This window comes from Arachis stenosperma, chromosome 4, assembly GCF_014773155.1.
Source record: "Arachis stenosperma cultivar V10309 chromosome 4, arast.V10309.gnm1.PFL2, whole genome shotgun sequence".
Taxonomy (NCBI): Eukaryota; Viridiplantae; Streptophyta; class Magnoliopsida; order Fabales; family Fabaceae; genus Arachis; species Arachis stenosperma.
The window spans coordinates 58893970-58920253 of NC_080380.1; the positions used below are offsets into that span (position 1 = coordinate 58893970).

At 39.8% G+C, this 26284-nt stretch overlaps 2 non-coding genes across 2 annotated transcripts; both read left to right on the plus strand.

Annotated features, from left to right (window-relative positions):
* The first annotated feature begins 18203 nt into the window (after positions 1–18203).
* Positions 18204–18307, plus strand: LOC130978881 (small nucleolar RNA R71). Its single transcript, XR_009086489.1, has one exon. It is a non-coding gene; the product is annotated as a small nucleolar RNA R71 (small nucleolar RNA).
* Positions 18308–25145: 6838 nt separating this feature from the next.
* Positions 25146–25249, plus strand: LOC130977791 (small nucleolar RNA R71). Its single transcript, XR_009085467.1, has one exon. It is a non-coding gene; the product is annotated as a small nucleolar RNA R71 (small nucleolar RNA).
* The last annotated feature ends 1035 nt before the right edge of the window (positions 25250–26284 follow it).

Consider the following 26284-nt stretch of genomic DNA (forward strand, 5'->3'; position numbering starts at 1 on the left):
ATATCTTTTTAATCATATCTTTTTCAAAATAGTTTTCAATCATATCTTTTTGATTTCTAATTTCAAAATCTTTTTCAAAAATCACTTGATTTCTTTCCCACTTTTAGTTTTCGAAAATTATCAATCAACTTTTTTAACATGTTTTTAAAATCTTTTACTTAATTTTCAAAAATTTCTTCCCCTCTTCCCACATCCTTCTATTTATGGACTAACACTATTCCTCAATGAACAATTCGAACTCCATCTCTCTTGATAAGTTCGAATTCTTCTACTTCTTCCTTCTATTTTTCTTTTCCTCTGACACCTCAAGGAATCTCTATACTGTGACATAGCGGATTCCATATTTTCTTGTTCTCTTCTCTTTCATATGAGCAGGAGCAAAGACAAAAGCATTCTTGTTGAGGCTGATCCTGAACCTGAAAGGACCTTGAAGCGAAAGCTAAGAGAAGCTAAGGCACAACTCTCTGTAGAGGACCTAACAGAAATCTTCAAAGAAGAAGAACCCATGGCAGCCAAAAACAACAACAATGCCAACAATGCAAGGAAGGTGCTGGGTGACTTTACTGCACCCACTCCCGACTTCTATGGGAGAAGCATCTCTATCCCTGCCATTGGAGCAAACAACTTTGAGCTTAAGCCTCAATTAGTTTCTCTAATGCAACAGAATTGCAAGTTCCATGGACTTCCAGTGGAAGATCCTCATCAGTTTTTAGCTGAATTCTTGCAAATCTGTGACACTGTCAAGACTAATGGGGTTGACCCTGAAGTCTACAGACTTATGCTATTCCCTTTTGCTGTAAGAGACAGAGCTAGAATATGGTTGGACTTACAACCTAAAGAAAGCCTAAACTCTTGGGAAAAGCTAGTCAATGCCTTCTTGGCAAAGTTCTTTCCACCTCAAAAATTGAGTAAGCTTAGAGTAGAAGTCCAAACCTTCAGACAGAAAGAAGGAGAATCCCTCTATGAAGCTTGGGAAAGATACAAACAATTGATCAGAAAGTGTCCCTCCGACATGCTTTCTGAATGGAGCATCATAGGTATTTTCTATGATGGTCTCTCTGAACTATCTAAGATGTCTTTGGATAGCTCAGCTGGAGGATCTCTTCATCTGAAGAAGACGCCTGCTGAAGCTCAAGAACTAATTGAAATGGTTGCAAATAACCAATTCATGTACACTTCTGAAAGGAATCCTGTGAACAATGGGACAAATCAGAAGAAAGGAGTTCATGAGATTGATACTCTGAATGCCATATTGGCTCAGAACAAAATATTGACTCAACAAGTCAATTTGATTTCTCAAAGTCTGTCTGGAATGCAAAATGCACCAGGCAGTACTAAGGATGCTTCATCTGAAGAAGAAGCTTATGATCCTGAGAACCCTTCAATGGAAGAGGTGAATTACATGGGAGAACCCTATGGAAACACCTATAATTCTGCATGGAGAAATCATCCAAATCTCTCATGGAAGGATCAATAGAGACCCCAACAAGGTTCCAACAACAATAATGGTGGAAGAAACAGGTTTAGCAATGGCAAGCCTTTTCCATCATCTTCTCAGCAACAGACAGAGAATTCTAAGCAGAGCCACTCTGACTTAGCAACCATGGTCTCTGATCTAATCAAAACCACTCAAAGTTTCATGACTGAAACAAGGTCTTCCATTAGGAATTTGGAGGCACAAGTGGGACAGCTGAGCAAGAAAATTACTGAACTCCCTCCTAGTACTCTTCCAAGCAATACAGAAGAGAATCCAAAAGGAGAATGCAAGGCCATTAACATGACCTACATGGCCGAATTTGGAGAGGAGGGAGAGGCAGTGAATGCCACTGAGAAAGACCTCAATGGACGTCCACTGGCCTCTAATGAGTTCCCTAATGAGGAACCATGGGAATCTGAGGCTCACATTGAGACCATAGAGATTCCAATGGATTTACTTCTGCCATTCATGAGCTCTGATGAGTATTCTTCCTCTGAAGAGGATGAGTATGTCACTGAAGAGCAAGTTGCTAAATACCTTGGAGCAATCATGAAGCTAAATGACAAGTTATTTGGTAATGAGACTTGGGAGAACGAACCTCCTTTGCTCACCAAAGAACTGGATGACTTGTCTAGGCAGAAATTACCTCAAAAGAGACAGGATCCTGGAAAGTTTTCCATACCTTGTACCATAGGCACCATGACCTTTAAGAAGGCTCTGTGTGACTTAGGGTCAAGTATAAACCTCATGCCTCTCTCTGTAATGGAGAAGCTAGGGATCTTTGAGGTGCAAGCTGTAAGAATCTCACTAGAGATGGCAGACAATTCAAGAAAACAAGCTTATGGACTTGTAGAGGATGTTCTGGTAAAGATTGAAGACCATTACATCCCTGCTGATTTCATAGTCCTAGAGACTGGGAAGTGCATGGATGAATCCATCATCCTTGGCAGACCCTTCCTAGCCACAGCAAAGGCTGTGATTGATGTGGACAGAGGAGAATTGATCATTCAAGTGAATGAAGAATCCTTTGTGTTTAAGGCTCAAGGATACCCCTCTGTCACTATGGAGAGGAAGCATGAAGAGCTTTTCTCAAAACAGAGTCAAACAGAGCCCCCACAGTCAAACTCTAAGTTTGGTGTTGGGAGGCCACAACCAAATTCTAAGTTTGGTGTTGAACCCCCACATTCAAACTCTAAGTTTGGTGTTGGGAGGTTCCAACATGCCTCTCTCTGTAATGGAGAAGCTAGGGATCTTTGAGGTACAAGCTACAAGAATCTCACTAGAGATGGCAGACAATTCAAGAAAACAAACTTATGGACTTATAGAGGATGTTCTATTAAAGATTGAAGACCAGTACATCCCTGCTGATTTCATAGTCCTAGAGACTGGGAAGAGCATGGATGAATCCATCATCCTTGGCAGACCCTTCCTAGCCACAGCAAGGGCTGTGATTGATGTTGACAGAGGAGAATTTATCATTCAAGTGAATGAAGAATCCTTTGTGTTTAAGGCTCAAGGATATCCCTCTGTCACTATGGAGAGGAAGCATGAAGAGCTTCTCTCAAAACAGAGTCAAACAGAGTCCCCACAGTCAAACTCTAAGTTTGGTGTTGGGAGGCCACAACCAAATTCTAAGTTTGGTGTTGAACCCCCACATTCAAACTCTAAGTTTGGTGTTGGGAGGTTCCATCATTGCTCTGAGTATCTGTGAGGCTCCATGAGAGCCCTCTGTCAAGCTACTAACATTAAAGAATCGCTTGTTGGGAGGCAACCCAATGTTATATTTTATCTATTTTCCTTTGTTATTTTATGTTTTCTGTAGGTTGATGATCATGAGAAGTCACAAAATCAATTGAAAAAGCAAAAACAGAATGAAAAACAGAAAGAAAAATAGCACACCCTGGAGGAGAACTTACTGGCGTTTAAACGCCAGTAAGTGCAGCAAATGGGCATTTAACGCCCAGTCTGGCACCATTCTGGGCGTTTAACGCCAGAAAGGGGCACTAGACTGGCGTTAAACGCCAGGAAAGGGCAAGAAGCTGGCGTTAAACGCCAGAAATAGGCACCAGCCCGGCGTTTAATGCCAGAATTGGCATAAAGAGCAATTTTGCTCGCCACTTGGTGCAGGGATGAATTTTCCTTGACACCTCAGGATCTGTGGACCCCACAGGATCCCCACCTACCCCACCACCCTCTCTCTTCTTCACCCATTCACCAATCACCTCAACCACTCTTCCCCAAAAACCCTTCACCTATCAAAATCCCATCTTTCTCTTCACCACCAATCTTCACTCCTTCATTTTCACACACCCTAAACACTACTTCTCCCCCTTTGGCCGAACAACAAAGCCACCTCCATCTCCTCTATTTCTTATTCTTCTACTCTCTTCTTTCTTCTTTTGCTCGAGGACGAGCAAACCTTTTAAGTTTGGTGTGGTAAAAGCATTGCTTTTTGTTTTTCCATAACCATTTATGGCATCCAAGGCCGGAGAAACCTCTAGAAAGAGGAAAGGGAAGGCAAAAGCTTCCACCTCCGAGTCATGGGAGATGGAGAGATTCATCTCAAGGGTGCATCAAGACCACTTTTATGAAGTTGTGGCCTTGAAGAAGGTGATCCCCGAGGTCCCTTTCAAACTCAAAAAGAGTGAATATCCGGAGATCCGACATGAGATTCGAAGAAGAGGTCGGGAAGTTCTTACCAACCCCATTCAACAAGCCGGAATTTTAATGGTTCAAGAGTTCTATGCCAATACATGGATCACCAAGAACCATGATCAAAGTATGAACCCAGACCCAAAGAATTGGCTTACAATGATTCGGGGGAAATACTTAGATTTTAGTCCGAAAAATGTAAGGTTGGCATTCAACTTGCCCATGATGCAAGGAGATGAACACCCTTACACTAGAAGGGTCAACTTTGATAAAAGGTTGGACCAAGTCCTCATAGACATCTATGAAGAGGGCGCCCAATGGAAGAGAGATTCAAGAGGGAAGCCGGTTCAATTGAGAAGGCATGACCTCAAGCCCGTAGCTAGGGGATGGTTGGAGTTTATCCAACGCTCAATCATTCCCACTAGCAACCGGTCTGAAGTTACTCTAGACCGGGCCATCATGATTCCTAGCATCATGATTGGAGAAGAAGTAGAAGTTCATAAGGTTATAGCCCAAGAACTTTATAAGGTGGCGGATAAATCCTCTACCTTGGCAAGGTTAGCCTTTCCTCATCTCATTTGTCACATCTGTTATTCAAGTGGAGTTGACATAGAAAGAGACATCCCCATTGATGAGGACAAGCCCATCACTAAGAAAAGGATGGAGCAAACAAGAGATCCTACTCATCATGAAATCCCTGAGATGCCTCAAGGGATGCACTTTCCTCCACAAAACTATTGGGAGCAAATCAACACCTCCCTAGGAGAATTGAGTTCCAACATGGGACAACTAAGGGTGGAGCATCAAGAACATTCCATCCTCCTCCATGAAATTATAGAAGATCAAAGATTCATGAGAGAGGAGCAAAAAAGGCAAGGAAGAGGCATTGAGGAGCTCAAGCACTCCATAAGACCTTCAAGAGGAAGAACAAGCCGCCATCACTAAGGTGGACCCGTTCTTTAATTTCCTTGTTCTTTATTTTCCTGTTTTTCGAAAATTATGCTTATGTTTATCCATGTTTGTGTCTCATGATTATTAGTGTCTTAGTGTCTATGCCTTAAAGTTATGAATGTCCTATGAATCCATCACCTCTCTTAAATGAAAAATTTTCTTAATTGAAAAAGAGAAGAATTGCATGAATTTTGAATTTTATAACAGATTAATTATTTTGATGTGGTGGCAATACTTTTGTTTTCTGAATGTATGCTTGAACAGTGCATATGTCTTTTGAATTTGTGGTTCATGAATGTTGGATCTTGAAAGAATGATGAAAATGGAGACATGTTACTGAGAATCTGAAAAATCATAAAAATGATTCTTGAAGCAAGAAAAAGCAGTGAATATTCAAAAAAAAAAAAAAAGAGAGAGAGAAAAACGAAAAAAAAAGAGAAAAAAAGAAAAAAAAAAGAGAAAAAGAAAGAAAAAGAAAGAAATAAAGTTGTGATCCAAGGCAAAAAGAGTGTGCTTAAGAACCTTGGACACCTCTAATTGGGGACTCTAGCAAAGCTGAGTCACAATCTGAAAAGGTTCACCCAATTATGTGTCTGTGGCATGTATGTATCCGGTGGTAATACTGGAAGACAGAGTGCTTTGGGCCACGGCCAAGACTCATAAAGTAGCTGTGTTCAAGAATCATCATACTTAACTAGGAGAATCAATAACACTATCTGGATTCTGAGTTCCTATAGAAGCCAATCATTCTGAATTTCAAAGGATAGAGTGAGATGCCAAAACTATTCAGAGGCAAAAAGCTAAAAGCCCCGCTCATCTAATTAATACTGTTCTTCATAGATGTTTTTGGAATTCATTGCATATTCTCTTCTTTTTATCTTATTTGATTTTCAGTTGCTTGAGGACAAGTAACAATTTAAGTTTGGTGTTGTGATGAGCGGATAATTTATACGCTTTTTGGCATTGTTTTTAGTATGTTTTTAGTATGTTTTAGTTAGTTTTTAGTATATTTTTATTAGTTTTTAGTTAAAATTCACTTTTCTGGACTTTACTATGAGTTTGTGTGTTTTTCTGTGATTTCAGGTATTTTCTGGCTGAAATTGAGGGACTTGAGCAAAAATCTGATTCAGAGACTGAAAAGGATTACAGATGCTGTTGGACTCTGATCTCCCTGCACTCGAAGTGGATTTTCTAGAGCTACAGAAGTCGAATGGGCGCGCTCTCAACGACGTTGGAAAGTAGACATCCTGGGCTTTCCAGCAATATATAATAGTCCATACTTTGCCCGAGATTTGATGGCCCAAACTGGCGTTCCAAATAAGCTCAAAACTGCCCGGCGTTAAACGCCGGAACTGGCACAAGAATGGGAGTTAAACGCCCAAACTGGCACAAAAGCTGGCATTTAACTCCAAGAAGAGTCTCTACACGAAAATGCTTCAATGCTCAGCCCAAGCACACACCAAGTGGGCCCAGAAGTGGATTTTTCTGTCATTTACTCATTTCTGTAAACCCTAGGCTACTAGTTCTTTATAAATAAGACCTTTTGCTATTGTATTTTCATCTTTAGATCTTGGGATCTTAGATCATCTTTAGATCTTTGAGTCTTTTGATCATGTATTGGGAGGCTGGCCTTTCGGCCATTCCTAGACCTTGTTCTTATGTATTTTCAACGGTGGAGTTTCTACACACCATAGATTAAGGTGTGGAGCTCTGCTGTACCTCGAGTATTAATGCAATTACTATTGTTCTTCTATTCAATTCATCTTGTTCTTATTCCAAGATATTCATTCGCACTCAAGAACTTGATGAATGTGATGATTATGTGACGCTCATGATCATTCTCACTTATGAACGCGTGCCTGACAACCACCTCCGTTCTACAAGCAAACAAGGCTTGAATGTTTATCTCTTGGATTCTTTAATCGGAATCTTCGTGGTATAAGCTAGAATTGATGGCGGCATTCAAGAGAATCTGGAAGGTCTAAACCTTGTCTGTGGTATTCTGAGTAGGATTCAATGATTGAATGACTGTGACGAGCTTCAAACTCCTGAAGGCTGGGCGTTAGTGACAGACGCAAAAGAATCAATGGATTCTACTCCAACCTGATTGAGAACCGACAGATGATTAGCCGTGCCGTGACAGGGTGCGTTGAACATTTTCACTGAGAGGACGGGACTGTAGCCACTGACAACGGTGATGCCCAACATACAGCTTGCCATGGAAAGGAGTAAGAAGGATTGGATGAAGACAGTAGGAAAGCAGAGAGACGGAAGGGACAAAGCATCTCCATTCGCTTATCTGAAGTTCTCACCAATGAATTATATAAGTATCTCTATCTTTATCTTTATGTTTTATTCATATATCATCCATAACCATTTGAATCTGCCTGACTAAGATTTACAAGGTGACCATAGCTTGCTTCATACCAACAATCTCCGTGGGATCGACCCTTACTCGCGTAAGGTTTATTACTTGGACGACCCAGTGCACTTGCTGGTTAGTTGTGCGAAGTTGTGAAATTATGTTTATACCATGGTATTGAGCACCAAGTTTTTGGATTCATTACTGGGGATTATTTGAGTTGTGAAAAGTAGTGATCACAATTTCGTGCACCATAAGGCAAGAAAAGAAAAGGGAAAGAATGAGAAAGCTGAAGGCTCTGAGTACCAATGTCAATTAATTTGTTAAGTACTTGTGGTATTTATGTATCAAGCTAAATGTTGGAAAAGAAAACACTTAGAGTCAAGGCTAGGCTCAAGTGCAACGCACTCCCTCAAAGCTCAAGGCTCTGAGCATCAATGATTAGAGAGTCAAGAAAAGAAACAAATGAGCATAAAGAAGTCCTCTAATTAAATATTTGTGGTGCTTATGTATGAAGTGGTAATACTTGAAAATAAATAATTTAGAGTCGTAGCTTGCTTCAAGGAAGGAACATAAAGAAAAAGATTTCATAAAATGAGCTAGATAAAAGCATCAATCATGTGAATCTCTTTTGTGATTGTAGCATGCATAAGAAATCTAGCTAACCATGAACATTACACGGCTATTCTTCTTATGTTGGATTGTTGGTGGACGAAATTGTGATCCATATTCTTTGTATTTGTATGAAATCATTATTATGGCACCAGTTGAATTCACAACTCCGTTCAACTAACCAGCAAGTGTACTGGGTCGTCCAAGTAATAAACCTTACGCGAGTAAGGGTCGATCCCACAGAGATTGTTGGTATGAAGCAAGCTATGGTCACCTTGTAAATCTCAGTTAGGCAGACTAAATTGGTTTATGGTTTCGAAAATTAATAATAAAAAGAAAATAAAAAGGGATAGAAATACTTATGTAAATCAATAGTGGGAATTTCAGATAGGTGTATGGAGATGCTGTGTTCCTCTTGAAACTCTACTTCACTATTCGCTCTTTCTTCAATCATTCTTACTCCTTTCCATGGCAAGCTGTATGTAGGGCATCACTATCATCAATGGCTACTTTTAATCCTCTCGGGAAAATGGTCCTATGCGCTGTCACTGCACGGCTAATCGTCTGGAGGCATCACCCTTGGTTGATAGCTACATCCCATCCTCTCAGTGAAAATGGTCCAAATGCTCTGTCACAGCACGGCTAATCATCTGTCGGTTCTCAATTAGGTTGGAATAGAATCCATTGATTCTTTTGCATTTGTCACTAATACCCAGCCTTCAGGAGTTTGAAGCTCGTCACAGTCATTCAATACCGGAATCCTACTCGGAATACCACAGACAAGGTTAGACTTTCCGGATTCCCAGGATCCTACTCGGAATACCACAGACAAGGTTAGACTTTCCGGATCCTCATGAATGCCGCCATCTATCTAGCTTATACCACGAAGATTCTGTTGGGGAATCTAAGAGATATGCGTCCGGCCTAAGGTAGAACGGAAGTGGTTGTCAATCACGCGCGTTCATAGGTGAGAATGATGATGAGTGTCACGGATCATCACATTCATCAAAGTGTTGTGCAACGTATATCTTGGAATAAGAATAAGAGAGAATTGAATAAAAAGTAATAGTAATTGTATTGAAACTTGAGGTACAGCAGAGCTCCACACCCTTAATCTATGGTGTGCAGAAACTCCACCGTTGAAAATACATAAGTAAAAGGTTCAGGCATGGCCAAATGGCCAGCCCCCTGAGTGATCAAGAGACCGAATATTCAAAGGCTAAACAGTCAAGAGATTAAACTGTCAAAAGATATCTAATACAATAGTAACTTATCCTATTTATAATAAACTAGCTCCTAGGGTTTACATGAGTAAGTAATTGATGCATAAATCCACTTCCGGGGCCCACTTGGTGTATGCTTGGGCTGAGCTTGGTGTATCCACGATCTGAGGCTTCTCTTGGAGTTGAACTCCAAGTTATGACGTGTTTTGGGCGTTCAACTCCGGATCATGACGTTTTTCTGGCGTTTAACTCCAGACAGCAGCATGTACTTGGCGTTCAACGCCAAGTTACGTCGTCAATTTCCGAATAAAGTATAAACTATTATATATTGCTGGAAAGCTCTGAATGTCTACATTCCAACGCCGTTGAGAGCGCGCCATTTGGAGTTCTGTAGCTCCAGAAAATCCATTTCGAGTGCAGGGAGGTCAGATTCCAACAGTATCAGCAGTCCTTTTGTCAGCCTTTTTCAGAGTTGTGCTCAAGTCCCTCAATTTCAGCCAGAAATTACCTGAAATCACAGAAAAACACACAAACTCATAGTGAAGTCCAGAAATGTGAATTTAACATAAAAACTAATGAAAACATCCCTAAAAGTAGCTTGAACTTACTAAAAACTACCTAAAAACAATGCCAAAAAGCGTATAAATTATCCGCTCATCACAACACCAAACTTAAATTGTTGCTTGTCCCCAAGCAACTGAAAATCAAATAGGATAAAAAGAAGAGAATATACTATAAATTCTAGAATATCAATGAATATTAATTATAATTAGATGAGCGGGACTTGTAGCTTTTTGCTTCTGAACAGTTTTGGCATCTCACTTTTTCCTTTGAAGTTTAGAATGATTGGCTTCTCTAGGAACTTAGAATTTCGGATGGTGTTATTGACTTTCCTAGTTAAGCATGTTGATTCTTGAACACAGCTACTTATGAGTCTTGGCCGTGGCCCTAAGCACTTTGTTTTCCAGTATTACCACCGGATACATAAATGCCACAGGCACATGACTGGGTGAACCTTTTCAAATTGTGACTCAGCTTTGCTAGAGTCCCCAGTTAGTGGTGTCCAGAGCTCTTAAGCACACTCTTTTTGCTTTGGATCACGACTTTAACCACTTAGTCTCAAGCTTTTCACTTGGACCTTCATGACACAAGCACATGGTTAGGGACAGCTTGATTTAGCCGCTTAGGCCTGGATTTTATTTCCTTGGGCCCTCCTATCCATTGATGCTCAAAGCCTTGGATCCTTTTTACCCTTGCCTTTTGGTTTTAAGGGCTAGTGGCTTTTTCTGCTTGCTTTTTCTTTTTCTTTCTATTTTTTTTTCGCCATTTTTTTTCTCTTTTTTTTTCCGCAAGCTTTTTAATTTTCACTGCTTTTTCTTGCTTCAAGAATCAATTTCATGATTTTTCAGATCATCAATAACATTTCTCTTTGTTCATCATTCTTTCAAGAGCCAACAATTTTAACATTCATAAACAACAAGATCAAAATTATGCATTGTTCAAGCATTCATTCAGAAAACAAACAGTATTGTCACCACATCAATATAATTAAATTAAATTCAAGGATAAATTCGAAATTCATGTACTTCTTGTTCTTTTGAATTAAAACATTTTTTAAGAGAGGTGAAGGATTAATGGATTTTATTCATAGCTTTAAGACATGGTTACATATTAATGATCATGGAGTAAAGACACAAAACATAGATAAACATAACATTAAAAACCGAAAAACAGAAAGAAATAAAGAACAAGGAATGAATCCACCTTTAGTGGCGTCTTCTTCTTGAAGGTCCAACAATGTCCTTAAGCTCTTCTATGTCCCTTCCTTGCCTTTGTTGCTCCTCCCTCATTGCTCTTTGATCTTCTCTTATTTCTTGGAGAATGATGGAGTGCTCATGATGTTCCACCCTTAGTTGTTCAACATTGTGGCTCAAATCTTCTAAGGAAGTGTTGAGTTTTTCCCAATAGTTGTTGGGAGGAAAGTGCATCCCTTGAGGCATCTCAGGGATTTCTTGATGATGAACTTCCTCATGCATCTCTTGAGAACCGTGAGGGGTCTCTCTTGCTTGCTCCATCCTCTTCTTGGTGATGGGTTTGTCCTCTTCAATGGAGATGTCTCCTTCTATGATAACTCCAGCTGAGTAACATAGATGGCAAATAAGGTGAGGAAAAGCTAGCCGTGCCATGGGTGAGGGCTTGTCGGCTATTTTGTAGATTTTATTGGAGATGACCTCATGAACTTCTACTTCCTCTCCAATCATGATTCCATGAATCATGATGGCCCGATCCACAGTAACTTCAAATCGGTTGCTAGTAGGAATGATGGAGCGTTGAATGAACTCCAACCATCCTCTAGCTATAGGTTTGAGGTCCAGTCTTCTTAGTTGGACTGGCTTGACTTTGGAGTCTCTCTTCCATTGAGCTCCTTCCACACAAATGTCCATAAGGACTTGGTCCAACCTTTGATCAAAGTTGACCCTTCTAGTGTAGGGGCGTTCATCTCCTTGCATCATGGGCAAGTGGAATGCCAACCTCACATTTTCCGGACTAAAATCCAAGTATTTCCCCCGAACCATTGTGAGATAATTCTTTGGACTCGGGTTCATACCTTGATCATGGTTCCTAGTGATCCATGCATTGGCATAGAACTCTTGAACCATTAAGATTCCGACTTGTTGCATGGGGTTGGTTAAGACTTCTCAACCTCTTCTTCGGATTTCATGTCGGATCTCCGGATACTCATTTTTCTTGAGCTTGAAAGGGACCTCAGGGATCACCTTCTTCTTTGCCACAACATCATAGAAGTGGTCTTGATGGCTCATGGAGATGAATCTTTCCATCTCCCATGACTCGGAGGTGGAAGCTTTTGTCTTCCTTTTTCCTTTTCTAGAGGATACTCCGGTCTTAGGTGCCATTGATGGTAATGGAAAAACAAAAAGCTTATGCTTTTACCACATGATGCTGGCTAGCTATAAACTTGATAGCCACGATTTTAGGAAATTGCACGATCGGCAAAATTCCTTCCGGCAAGTGCACCGGTTATCGTCAAGTAAAAACTCACAATAGAGTGAGGTCGAATCCCACAAGGATTGGTTGAGTGAGCAATTCGGATTAGAAGTATGTTCTAGTTGAGCGGAATCAAGATTTAGATGAGAATTGCGGAATGTAAAATTGCATGAATTAAAGAGCGAGAAGCTAAATTGCTGAAATTAAAAGGGATAGGGGTGATTGCATGAATTTAATTGCAGAATGTAAAGAGAAAGTGGTAGATCAGAAATGGGGAGTTCATTGGGTGTTAGGAGATATTGAGATCTCCGAATCAAAACAACTTTTATCCCTTCCTCAACCAATGCATTCATTAAATTTTGCTTGGCAATCTTATATGATTGGATCCCAATCCCTTGGCTCACCAATTCTCTCTAAAAACAAACAAATTCCCAATCCCTTGGTTTAAATGTTCATAAGAAGAGATGATGCTCGATCACTGATTATACCACACAGTTTCATGAACCACAATTTGGTAGGATTACATGTCACAATATCCATCCAAACCCCAATTCAATTCACTGTGAGAAAGCTTCTCTAGCATGAATCCTCCATTCCTTTCCCAAGGTTCCGAAGGATTCCAATTATGGGTAGTTTCTTTCCCAAGACAACTACCCAATGGAGTTAGATCGAGAAGCTTTCTAACCAAATTCAAGAGAAAAGATTGAAGAAGAAGATAAAACTATTATTGATTCATTGAATTACAATAGAGCTCCCTAACCCAATGAAAGGGGTTTAGTGAGTCATAGCTCTGAATTCAATTACAAAAAAGATGAAAAATTCTCAAGTGTCCAAAAATGCTAACTAACTTCAATTCTATCCTATTTATACACTTTCTAAATTGAGCTTCTGTTGTGTTTCTTAGGCTTTGAGGCCTTTCCCTGATTTCCTTTTGCTTTAGGTTTATGGTCCATAATCCTGATGAGGCTGTGATCCAATTCTGTAACATTCATTGAGCAAACTTAGTGATAAACAAGTAATGACACGAGACTCAACAAATTGAAGTTCCAGACTCATCAATTCTTCAGGCCCAATCCCATAAACCATGATATTCAATTGGGTTTCATACCATAATACGTTTAAGTTGAAGTTTGTGCTCAAATGCTAACTTAAACTTTAATATACTTGGCCCAGAAACCCTTTCAAAAAGTGGCGTTTAAGTTGAAGTTTAAGTTTCAGTTTAAGGCTAAACTGAAACTTAAACGTGGAAATGGAAGAAAGCAACTATGGAGTGTGGTATGGTCGAACACGTTTAAGCTTTAGTATAAGGTTAAACTAATGCTTAAACGTGGAATTGAAGAAAGCAACCCTGGAGGCAATTTGTGGTCGAACACGTTTAAGCTCCAGTTTAAGGTTAAACTGGAGCTTAAACGTGGGAATGAAGAAGGTAGCCCAGGAGTGTGAATGTCGAACACGTTTAAGCTCCAGTTTAACCTTAAACTGGAGCTTAAACGTGGAAATGGCTTCCTGGTGCATAATGTGGGTCGAACACGTTTAACCTCCAGTTTAAGGTTAAACTGGAGGTTAAACGTGGAGATGCTCCCTTGGTGCTATTCTCCTTCTGGCGTTTAACTTCCAGTTTAAGGTTAAACTGGAGGTTAAACGCCAGTTTCAGCATTTCTCAATTTTCATGATTCTGGCGTTTAACTTCCAGTTTAACCTTAAACTGGAGGTTAAACGCCAATTTCAGCTTTGGTGCATTTCTCATTCTGGCGTTTAACTTCCAGTTTAAGGTTAAACTGGAGGTTAAACGCCACTTTCAGCATTATATGTCTTGGTAGTTTAAGTTCCAGTTTAAGCTTAAACTGGAACTTAAACTCCACATGTGATCTTCAAGCTTCCTTCATTGATTTTGTTGCTTCCTTGCCTAGCCTCTTCTTCCCTGAAATCATCCAAACAATTGCATCAAAGTCTTGCAAAATTTCATGAGAAATCTTACATTCATAGCATTCAAGTAATATAACTAAAAACTCATGGAAGTTGCATCAAAATTATACTGTTTGGATGATTCATCACTTTGTTGTTCATTTAACCATTCTTGGTTACATTAAGCTCAAGAAAATGCATAAAACAACTAAAACTAACAGAAAAATGCTAGTGAAACTAGCCTAAGATGCCTTGGCATCACAACACCAAACTTAATACTTGCTTGTCCCTAAGCAAGTCCTGAGTTATTTGAGAAGAAAGTATGAAACAAAAAGCAATTACATTGGCTATATTAGCAAGCATTTGAAGTTCATCAGAAGGGTTTTATGCAGAAAGTTGCAGCATCACTTTTTCATTCTTATCAGGTAGGATTATCACCTTTTTTATTGCATCCATCAAACACTGCTATGGCCTCTTGTTATTCTTATGTCCTTGGCACTTTTTCCTTTCTTGGTTTTTCTTTTTCTTAGAGCTCCTTTGCTCCTTGTTTGCTCAGTGTCATGTGTTGCACAAGCCTTTGGCATTTTCTTTTTCTTATCAGTGCACTACACATATCCACTACAGGCATTTTAGTTCACATTTCTTCTTGAGACATTGGTGCCCAGCACCTCTTTGTGTGACTAAATGTTTTGTATTTAGGTTGCTCTTGATAATGGACTTTTGGTTGATAATCCCGGGTTAGTTAACCCAAGTTACCAAGTGTTGAAACACTCCTCAGAACCTATTCATCCAAGCAGATCCTAGTACATAAACACCACAGGCATATGTCTCAGAAGTTCAAACCATTGGTGCCTAGCTTTATTTTCTTAATTCTTTTGCTTTTCGGTTGCCTTTCTCAGTGGCTTTTTCTTCTTCTTTTTCTTTCTTTTTCATGGCCAAAGACATTTATTCATCAAGATCCATAGACAGTATTCAACTTCTACACAAAAAGAATGATACTTCTACACTCAATTTCCAGTGAGCTGACTAAACAATCAAGCATGCATACCACCACTTAATTCTACTTGATTTGTCACTAATTGAGCCAAATTACTTTTGTTCAAACTTTTCTTTTATTTTTGGAAACAGAACAAGCATGGCAAGCATTTGTTTAAGAAGGTGGAGTTATATCCAAACATCTAGGCATTCACTTTATTTAAAGCAGTAAACCAACACTCATACTAAAAACTTCACATTCCAGCAAGATTCAACAATTACAGTTTAACCCAGAACAAACATGCTTTTGTTTGCCTTTTAAAGAATGGTCAAGGAACAACACCACCTTGTGAAATTTCTTGTTTTCTCTTTATTGCCAGGAAACAATTCGATTTCTCCTAGTTGTTGCTTCATGTTCTTTCTAAGATCCTTGTTTCCTTTCCTGCAAGGAGTGATGAAGTTGCTTGCTTCTCAAGCACTTGAGTGGTTAGCTCAACTATGTATAGGTAAGTGTCTGAGTTTTAAGTTGGTGTGTGAACACCAAACTTAGTCTCCTACTTACTTCTCTGCTCTCTGAATCCTTGAATTCTCCTTGGAATGAAGTTGCTGCTAAGGGTTTTAAGCATTTCTGTGATTGCTTAGAATGGTTGTTTCTTTCATATAATTCAAAGGTTGTTGTGTTCAGTTGATCTGTATGGTGGAACACCAAACTTAGAGTCACACCTTCCCCTTTGAATTATTGATCCACGAATTCATTGTTTGGTGTGAAACAGCAAACTTAATTCTTTGCAATGCACAGAAACTACTTCACCTTTTTATTGAAACAAATAAAAGAAACAGCAAAGGAGTATTACCTCAGGTTGGGTTGCCTCCCAACAAGCGCTTCTTTAACGTCATTAGCTTGACGGTTGTCCCTTGTTAGGGTGGATTGTAGTGCTTGATGTCCTCTCCTCTCACTATGGAAACATCCCCATTTGATTCCTTCATGATTTCCAAATGTTCCATAGAAAGAACTTTCCTGATTGAGAACACTTGAGGGAGCTGGGAAGGAATGGGTTTGAGGCTAGGTGGGATTGGCAAATAATGACTTGGTATCACTTTATCTCCCGGAGAGAAACCTTCAGTGGGAATTTTCTTGTTTCTCCACCCGCTTGGCAATTTCTTTACAATTCTTCCCTCTCTCTTGAGGATTTCTTCATTGACCCTTATGCTAGGAGGACACTTCTGATCTGTTTCTATTGATTCTTGTGGCTTTAACTCTTGTAATTCTTGTTTGCCTTCAAAGGATTGTTTTAGAGTTTCAGCTGCTGAATTGCTTTCCTCCAAACACAGATTACTATTATCATCCTTAGGCTTTTCAGGTTCTGGTTCAGGCTCAGATGCAGGTTTAAAAACATGGAAAAGGAGCTGTTCATCATGTACTCTCAAAATTAGCTCTCCTTGTTCTATATCTATGAGCGCTCTAGCAGTGGCTAGAAATGGCCTTCCCAGAATGATAGGGTGTAGGTAGCTTTCCTCCATGTCCAAAATGACAAAGTCTGTGGGGAAAAAATAATTTCCCACTTTCACCAGCACATTCTCAACTACCCCTTCAGCTTGCTTTTGAGTTTTGTCAGCCAGTTGTATGATTACATCAGTGGATCTCACCTCATTCAGTTGTAGCCTCCTCATAAGAGTCAGAGGCATCACATTTATGCTAGCTCCTAGATCACAGAATCCTCTGTCAATTTTTGTTTCCCCTATGATGCAGGGGATATGAAAATTTCCTGGGTCTGTTTTCTTAGAGACCATATCCTTCTTGATGAGTGCACTGCATTCTTTGTTCATTATTACAGTTTGTCCTCCCTTCAAAATTCTTTTCTTGCTCAGCAATTCCTTCAAATACTTGATATGTGTAGGCATCTGCTGGAGGATCTCAAGAAAGGGAATATTGATGTGGAGAGACTTAAATGTCTCTAAGAACCTTGAATATGTTTTCCCTTTTTCACCTCCTCCTAACCTCTGAGGAAATGGTGCTTTTGGTTGGTATGTTCCCAGCATGCCTTCCTTTTGCATTTCCTTGGCTTGCTCAGTTTCACTTTCCTGCTTAGCTTCTTCCACACCTTCTTTCAAGATTTCTGGCTCCTTTTCTGAGGGTCTGATTCCTTCTTCTTCTGAGACTTCCTTCAATATGGTGATGGCCTTGCATTCTTCCCATCTCACTCCCTTTTGTTCCCCCTTAGGATTCTTTTCATTGTCACTAGGGAACACTGCAGTTGACTTGGGGGCCTGTTGAGATAGCTCTCCTACTCGAGACTCCATCCACTTGAGTTTTTCACCATGGCTCCTTAAGGTCGATCTCACATCTTCCCTAAAGCTTTTCAACTCATTTATGTCCTGACCCATGTTTGCTAGTATTCCTTCTATCCTGTTTAATTGATCTTGAAATTGTTGGCTCGGATTAGGTTGGGCAGGTTGATTATTTTGGCCATGATATGGTGGTTGGGAGTAAGTGTTTTGTGTGGTTTGATATGATCTTTGGTTGGAGTTTTGGTATGTGGAATTGTTATGTTGGTTGTGGTTGTAAGGTTTGTGGTTTTGTGGTTGGGTTTGCTGGTTTCCCCACCCAAAGTTTGGGTGGTTTTTCCATCCTGGGTTGTAAGTGTTGGAGTGTGGATCATATGATTGCTTTTGTTGGTTTCCCACATAGTTGGCCTCTTCCCAATCACCTCCTTCAATGCTTACTTCCTCTTGATCTTGTGTGTGTATTGCAGCCATTTGATTTGTGTCTAATTTCCTGGTGAGCTCTGCTAGTTGCTTGGCAAACACCTTATTTTGGGCTAGAATTGTATCAACATGGTTCAGCTCCATGACTCCCTTAGTGTTGTGCCTCTCTGAAGCATAGTAGTACTCATTCTCAGCCACTGTCTCAATCACTTCAATGGCTTCTTCCACAGTCTTCTTCTTGTTCAATGAACCTCCTGATGAATGGTCTACAGCCTTCCTTGATTCATAAGAGAGTCCATCATAGAAAATATGCAATTGCACCCAGTCATGGAACATGTCTGGTGGGCATCTCCTTGTCAAATCCTTGAACCTCTCCCATGCCTCGTAGAGAGTTTCACCATCTTGTTGTTTAAAAGTCTGAACCTCAGATCGAAGCCTATTGACCTTTTGTGGGGGGTAGAAACGTGCCAGAAACTTGCTTTCCACCTCATCCCAGGTTGTTAGGCTCCCCCTTGAGAATGATTCCAGCCATTTAGCTGCCTTGTCCCTAAGTGAAAATGGGAACAAGAGCAGTTTATAGGCATCTTCCTGGACTCCATTGGACTTCACAGTGTCGCAAATTCTCAGGAATTTTGTGAGATGTTGGTTTGGATCTTCATTAGCACTCCCACCAAATGAACAATGATTCTCCACCAGTGATATTAGCTGTGGTTTGAGTTCAAAATTGTTGGCCTGAATGGGTGGTTTCTGAATGCTGCTACCACAATTCCTAGAGGTTGGGTTTATGTATGAACCAAGAACCCTCCTCTCGGGAATGGCATTGTTTCCATTAGCTCTCTCATGGTTGTGAACTTCTCTATCCATGTTGAGATCTAGAGCTTCCTCAAAATTGTCCTCAGATTCTCCTTCAGATTCTTCTTCTCTCAGTACTCTCTTCCCTCTTGCTTCCCTTCTCAGTCTATGAAGGGTCCTCTCTGGTTCGGTATATGGAGGAGTTGATGTCTCTCCTCTCCTACCTGTCATACAAGAACACAGCACAGACAGCAAACAAGTGAAATACTCTTGGTTAATGGAAGAGTATGGTTAGAGCAGTTGAGGAATTAATTCAAATAGTTAGTGGGTCAGTGGGTTAGTTGCTTGAATTGAAAGGCATAAGAAGAAAACAACAAATAACAGAGTGCAGAAATTAAAATTCAACAAGTAACTTGAACTAAATTAACAAAACAAGAAAAATGCTCAATCTAGTTAACTTCCAATTTGAGAATTGTCAATCAAAAACCAATCCCCGGCAACGGCGCCATAAACTTGATGCTGGCTAGCTATAAACTTGATAGCCACGATTTTAGGAAATTGCACGATCGGCAAAATTCCTTCCGGCAAGTGCACCGGTTATCGTCAAGTAAAAACTCACAATAGAGTGAGGTCGAATCCCACAAGGATTGGTTGAGTGAGCAATTCGGATTAGAAGTATGTTCTAGTTGAGCGGAATCAAGATTTAGATGAGAATTGCGGAATGTAAAATTGCATGAATTAAAGAGCGAGAAGCTAAATTGCTGAAATTAAAAGGGATGGGGGTGATTGCATGAATTTAATTGCAGAATGTAAAGAGAAAGTGGTAGATCAGAAATGGGGAGTTCATTGGGTGTTAGGAGATATTGAGATCTCCGAATCAAAACAACTTTTATCCCTTCCTCAACCAATGCATTCATTAAATTTTGCTTGGCAATCTTATATGATTGGATCCCAATCCCTTGGCTCACCAATTCTCTCTAAAAACAAACAAATTCCCAATCCTTTGGTTTAAATGTTCATAAGAAGAGATGATGCTCGATCACTGATTATACCACACAGTTTCATGAACCACAATTTGGTAGGATTACATGTCACAATATCCATCCAAACCCCAATTCAATTCACCGTGAGAAAGCTTCTCTAGCATGAATCCTCCATTCCTTTCCCAAGGTTCCGAAGGATTCCAATTATGGGTAGTTTCTTTCCCAAGACAACTACCCAATGGAGTTAGATCGAGAAGCTTTCTAACCAAATTCAAGAAAAAAGATTGAAGAAGAAGATAAAACTATTATTGATTCATTGAATTACAATAGAGCTCCCTAACCCAATGAAAGGGGTTTAGTGAGTCATAGCTCTGAATTCAATTACAAAAAAGATGAAAAATTCTCAAGTGTCCAAAAATGCTAACTAACTTCAATTCTATCCTATTTATACACTTTCTAAATTGAGCTTCTGTTGTGTTTCTTGGGCTTTGAGGCCTTTCCCTGATTTCCTTTTGCTTTAGGTTTATGGTCTATAATCCTGATGAGGCTGTGATCCAATTCTGTAACATTCATTGAGCAAACTTAGTGATAAACAAGTAATGACACGAGACTCAACAAATTGAAGTTCCAGACTCATCAATTCTTCAGGCCCAATCCCATAAACCATGATATTCAATTGGGTTTCATACCATAATACGTTTAAGTTGAAGTTTGTGCTCAAATGCTAACTTAAACTTCAATATACTTGGCCCAGAAACCCTTTCAAAAAGTGGCGTTTAAGTTGAAGTTTAAGTTTCAGTTTAAGGCTAAACTGAAACTTAAACGTGGAAATGGAAGAAAGCAACTATGGAGTGTGGTATGGTCGAACACGTTTAAGCTTTAGTTTAAGGTTAAACTAAAGCTTAAACGTGGAATTGAAGAAAGCAACCCTGGAGGCAATTTGTGGTCGAACACGTTTAAGCTCCAGTTTAAGGTTAAACTGGAGCTTAAACGTGGGAATGAAGAAAGTAGCCCAGGAGTGTGAATGTCGAACACGTTTAAGCTCCAGTTTAACCTTAAACTGGAGCTTAAACGTGGAAATGGCTTCCTGGTGCATAATGTGGGTCGAACACGTTTAACCTCCAGTTTAAGGTTAAACTGGAGGTTAAACGTGGAGATGCTCCCTTGGTGCTATTCTCCTTCTGGCGTTTAACTTCCAGTTTAAGGTTAAACTGGAGGTTAAACGCCAGTTTCAGCATTTCTCAATTTTCATGATTCTGGCGTTTAACTTCCAGTTTAACCTTAAACTGGAGGTTAAACGCCAATTTCAGCTTTGGTGCATTTCTCATTCTGTCGTTTAACTTCCAGTTTAAGGTTAAACTGGAGGTTAAACGCCACTTTCAGCATTATATGTCTTGGTAGTTTAAGTTCCAGTTTAAGCTTAAACTGGAACTTAAACTCCACATGTGATCTTCAAGCTTCCTTCATTGATTTTGTTGCTTCCTTGCCTAGCCTCTTCTTCCCTGAAATCATCCAAACAATTGCATCAAAGTCTTGCAAAATTTCATGAGAAATCTTACACTCATAGCATTCAAGTAATATAACTAAAAACTCATGGAAGTTGCATCAAAATTATACTGTTTGGATGATTCATCACTTTGTTGTTCATTTAACCATTCTTGGTTACATTAAGCTCAAGAAAATGCATAAAACAACTAAAACTAACAGAAAAATGCTAGTGAAACTAGCCTAAGATGCCTTGGCATCACAACACCAAACTTAATACTTGCTTGTCCCTAAGCAAGTCCTGAGTTATTTGAGAAGAAAGTATGAAACAAAAAGCAATTACATTGGCTATATTAGCAAGCATTTGAAGTTCATCAGAAGGGTTTTATGCAGAAAGTTGCAGCATCACTTTTTCATTCTTATCAGGTAGGATTATCACCTTTTTTATTGCATCCATCAAACACTGCTATGGCCTCTTGTTATTCTTATGTCCTTGGCACTTTTTCCTTTCTTGGTTTTTCTTTTTCTTAGAGCTCCTTTGCTCCTTGTTTGCTCAGTGTCATGTGTTGCACAAGCTTTTGGCATTTTCTTTTTCTTATCAGTGCACTACACATATCCACTACAGGCATTTTAGTTCACATTTCTTCTTGAGACATTGGTGCCCAGCACCTCTTTGTGTGACTAAATGTTTTGTATTTAGGTTGCTCTTGATAATGGACTTTTGGTTGATAATCCCGGGTTAGTTAACCCAAGTTACCAAGTGTTGAAACACTCCTCAGAACCTATTCATCCAAGCAGATCCTAGTACATAAACACCACAGGCATATGTCTCAGAAGTTCAAACCATTGGTGCCTAGCTTTATTTTCTTAATTCTTTTGCTTTTCGGTTGCCTTTCTCAGTGGCTTTTTCTTCTTCTTTTTCTTTCTTTTTCATGGCCAAAGACATTTATTCATCAAGATCCATAGACAGTATTCAACTTTTACACAAAAAGAATGATACTTCTACACTCAATTTCCAGTGAGCTGACTAAACAATCAAGCATGCATACCACCACTTAATTCTACTTGATTTGTCACTAATTGAGCCAAATTACTTTTGTTCAAACTTTTCTTTTATTTTTGGAAACAGAACAAGCATGGCAAGCATTTGTTTAAGAAGGTGGAGTTATATCCAAACATCTAGGCATTCACTTTATTTAAAGTAGTAAACCAACACTCATACTAAAAACTTCACATTCCAGCAAGATTCAACAATTACAGTTTAACCCAGAACAAACATGCTTTTGTTTGCCTTTTAAAGAATGGTCAAGGAACAACACCACCTTGTGAAATTTCTTGTTTTCTCTTTGTTGCCAGGAAACAATTCGATTTCTCCTAGTTGTTGCTTCATGTTCTTTCTAAGATCCTTGTTTCCTTTCCTATAAGGAGTGATGAAGTTGCTTGCTTCTCAAGCACTTGAGTGGTTAGCTCAACTATGTATAGGTAAGTGTCTGAGTTTTAAGTTGGTGTGTGAACACCAAACTTAGTCTCCTACTTACTTCTCTGCTCTCTGAATCCTTGAATTCTCCTTGGAATGAAGTTGCTGCTAAGGGTTTTAAGCATTTCTGTGATTGCTTAGAATGGTTGTTTCTTTCATATAATTCAAAGGTTGTTGTGTTCAGTTGATCTGTATGGTGGAACACCAAACTTAGAGTCACACCTTCCCCTTTGAATTATTGATCCACGAATTCATTGTTTGGTATGAAACACCAAACTTAATTCTTTGCAATGCACAGAAACTACATCACCTTTTTATTGAAACAAATAAAAGAAACAGCAAAGGAGTATTACCTCAGGTTGGGTTGCCTCCCAACAAGCGCTTCTTTAACGTCATTAGCTTGACGGTTGTCCCTTGTTAGGATGGATTGTAGTGCTTGATGTCTTCTCCTCTCACTATGGAAACATCCCCATTTGATTCCTTCATGATTTCCAAATGTTCCATAGAAAGAACTTTCCTGATTGAGAACACTTGAGGGAGCTGGGAAGGAATGGGTTTGAGGCCAGGTGGGATTGGCAAATAATGACTTGGTATCACTTTATCTCCCGGAGAGAAACCTTCAGTGGGAATTTTCTTGTTTCTCCACCCTCTTGGCAATTTCTTTACAATTCTTCCCTCTCTCTTGAGGATTTCTTCATTGACCCTTATGCTAGGAGGACACTTCTGATCTGTTTCTATTGATTCTTGTGGCTTTAACTCTTGTAATTCTTGTTTGCCTTCAAAGGATTGTTTTAGAGTTTCAGCTGCTGAATTGCTTTCCTCCAAACACAGATTACTATTATCATCCTTAGGCTTTTCAGGTTCTGGTTCAGGCTCAGATGCAGGTTTAAAAACATGGAAAATGAGCTGTTCATCATGTACTCTCAAAATTAGCTCTCCTTGTTCTATATCTATGAGCGCTCTAGCAGTGGCTAGAAATGGCCTTCCCAGAATGATAGGGTGTAGGTAGCTTTCCTCCATGTCCAAAATGACAAAGTCTGTGGGGAAAAAATAATTTCCCACTTTCACCAGCACATTCTCAACTACCCCTTCAGCTTGCTTTTGAGTTTTATCAGCCAGTTGTATGATTACATCAGTGGATCTCACCTCATTCAGTTGTAGCCTCCTCATAAGAGTCAGAGGCATCACATTTATGCTAGCTCCTAGATCACAGAATCCTCTGTCAATTTTTGTTTCCCCTATGATGCAGGGGATATGAAAATTTCCTGGGTCTGTTTTCTTAGAGACCATATCCTTCTTGATGAGTGCACTGCATTCTTTGTTCATTATTACAGTTTGTCCTCCCTTCAAAACTCTTTTCTTGCTCAGTAATTCCTTCAAATACTTGATATGTGTAGGCATCTGCTGGAGGATCTCAAGAAAGGGAATATTGATGTGGAGAGACTTAAATGTCTCTAAGAACCTTGAATATGTTTTCCCTTTTTCACCTCCTCCTAACCTCTGAGGAAATGGTGCTTTTGGTTGGTATGTTCCCAGCATGCCTTCCTTTTGCATTTCCTTGGCTTGCTCAGTTTCACTTTCCTGCTTAGCTTCTTCCACACCTTCTTTCAAGATTTCTGGCTCCTTTTCTGAGGGTCTGATTCCTTCTTCTTCTGAGACTTCCTTCAATATGGTGATGGCCTTGCATTCTTCCCATCTCACTCCCTTTTGTTCCCCCTTAGGATTCTTTTCATTGTCACTAGGGAACACTGCAGTTGACTTGGGGGCCTGTTGAGATAGCTCTCCTACTCGAGACTCCATCCACTTGAGTTTTTCACCATGGCTCCTTAAGGTCGATCTCACATCTTCCCTAAAGCTTTTCAACTCATTTATGTCCTGACCCATGTTTGCTAGTATTCCTTCTTTCCTGTTTAATTGATCTTGAAATTGTTGGCTCGGATTAGGTTGGGCAGGTTGATTATTTTGGCCATGATATGGTGGTTGGGAGTAAGTGTTTTGTGTGGTTTGATATGATCTTTGGTTGGAGTTTTGGTATGTGGAATTGTTATGTTGGTTGTGGTTGTAAGGTTTGTGGTTTTGTGGTTGGGTTTGCTGGTTTCCCCACCCAAAGTTTGGGTGGTTTTTCCATCCTGGGTTGTAAGTGTTGGAGTGTGGATCATATGATTACTTTTGTTGGTTTCCCACATAGTTGGCCTCTTCCCAATCACCTCCTTCAATGCTTACTTCCTCTTGATCTTGTGTGTGTATTGCAGCCACTTGATTTGTGTCTAATTTCCTGGTGAGCTCTGCTAGTTGCTTGGCAAACACCTTGTTTTGGGCTAGAATTGTATCAACATGGTTCAGCTCCATGACTCCCTTAGTGTTGTGCCTCTCTGAAGCATAGTAGTACTCATTCTCAGCCACTGTCTCAATCACTTCAATGGCTTCTTCCACAGTCTTCTTCCTGTTCAATGAACCTCCTGATGAATGGTCTACAGCCTTCCTTGATTCATAAGAGAGTCCATCATAGAAAATATGCAATTGCACCCAGTCATGGAACATGTCTGGTGGGCATCTCCTTGTCAAATACTTGAACCTCTCCCATGCCTCGTAGAGAGTTTCACCATCTTGTTGTTTAAAAGTCTGAACCTCAGATCGAAGCCTATTGACCTTTTGTGGGGTGTAGAAACGTGCCAGAAACTTGCTTTCCACCTCATCCCAGGTTGTTAGGCTCCCCCTTGGGAATGATTCCAGCCATTTAGCTGCCTTGTCCCTAAGTGAAAATGGGAACAAGAGCAGTTTATAGGCATCTTCCTGGACTCCATTGGACTTCACAGTGTCGCAAATTCTCAGGAATTTTGTGAGATGTTGGTTTGGATCTTCATTAGCACTCCCACCAAATGAACAATGATTCTCCACCAGTGATATTAGCTGTGGTTTGAGTTCAAAATTGTTGGCCTGAATGGGTGGTTTCTGAATGCTGCTACCACAATTCCTAGAGGTTGGGTTTATGTATGAACCAAGAACCCTCCTCTCAGGAATGGCATTGTTTCCATCAGCTCTCTCATGGTTGTGAACTTCTCTATCCATGTTGAGATCTAGAGCTTCCTCAAAATTGTCCTCAGATTCTCCTTCAGATTCTTCTTCTCTCAGTACTCTCTTCCCTCTTGCTTCCCTTCTCAGTCTATGAAGGATCCTCTCTGGTTCGGTATATGGAGGAGTTGATGTCTCCCCTCTCCTACCTGTCATACAAGAACACAGCACAGACAGCAAACAAGTGAAATACTCTTGGTTAATGGAAGAGTATGGTTAGAGCAGTTGAGGAATTAATTCAAATAGGTAGTGGGTCAGTGGGTTAGTTGCTTGAATTGAAAGGCATAAGAAGAAAAAAACAAATAACAGAGTGCAGAAATTAAAATTCAACAAGTAACTTGAACTAAATTAACAAAACAAGAAAAATGCTCAATCTAGTTAACTTCCAATTTGAGAATTGTCAATCGAAAACCAATCCCCGGCAACGGCGCCATAAACTTGATGCTGGCTAGCTATAAACTTGATAGCCACGATTTTAGGAAATTGCACGATCGGCAAAATTCCTTCCGGCAAGTGCACCGGTTATCGTCAAGTAAAAACTCACAATAGAGTGAGGTCGAATCCCACAAGGATTGGTTGAGTGAGCAATTCGGATTAGAAGTATGT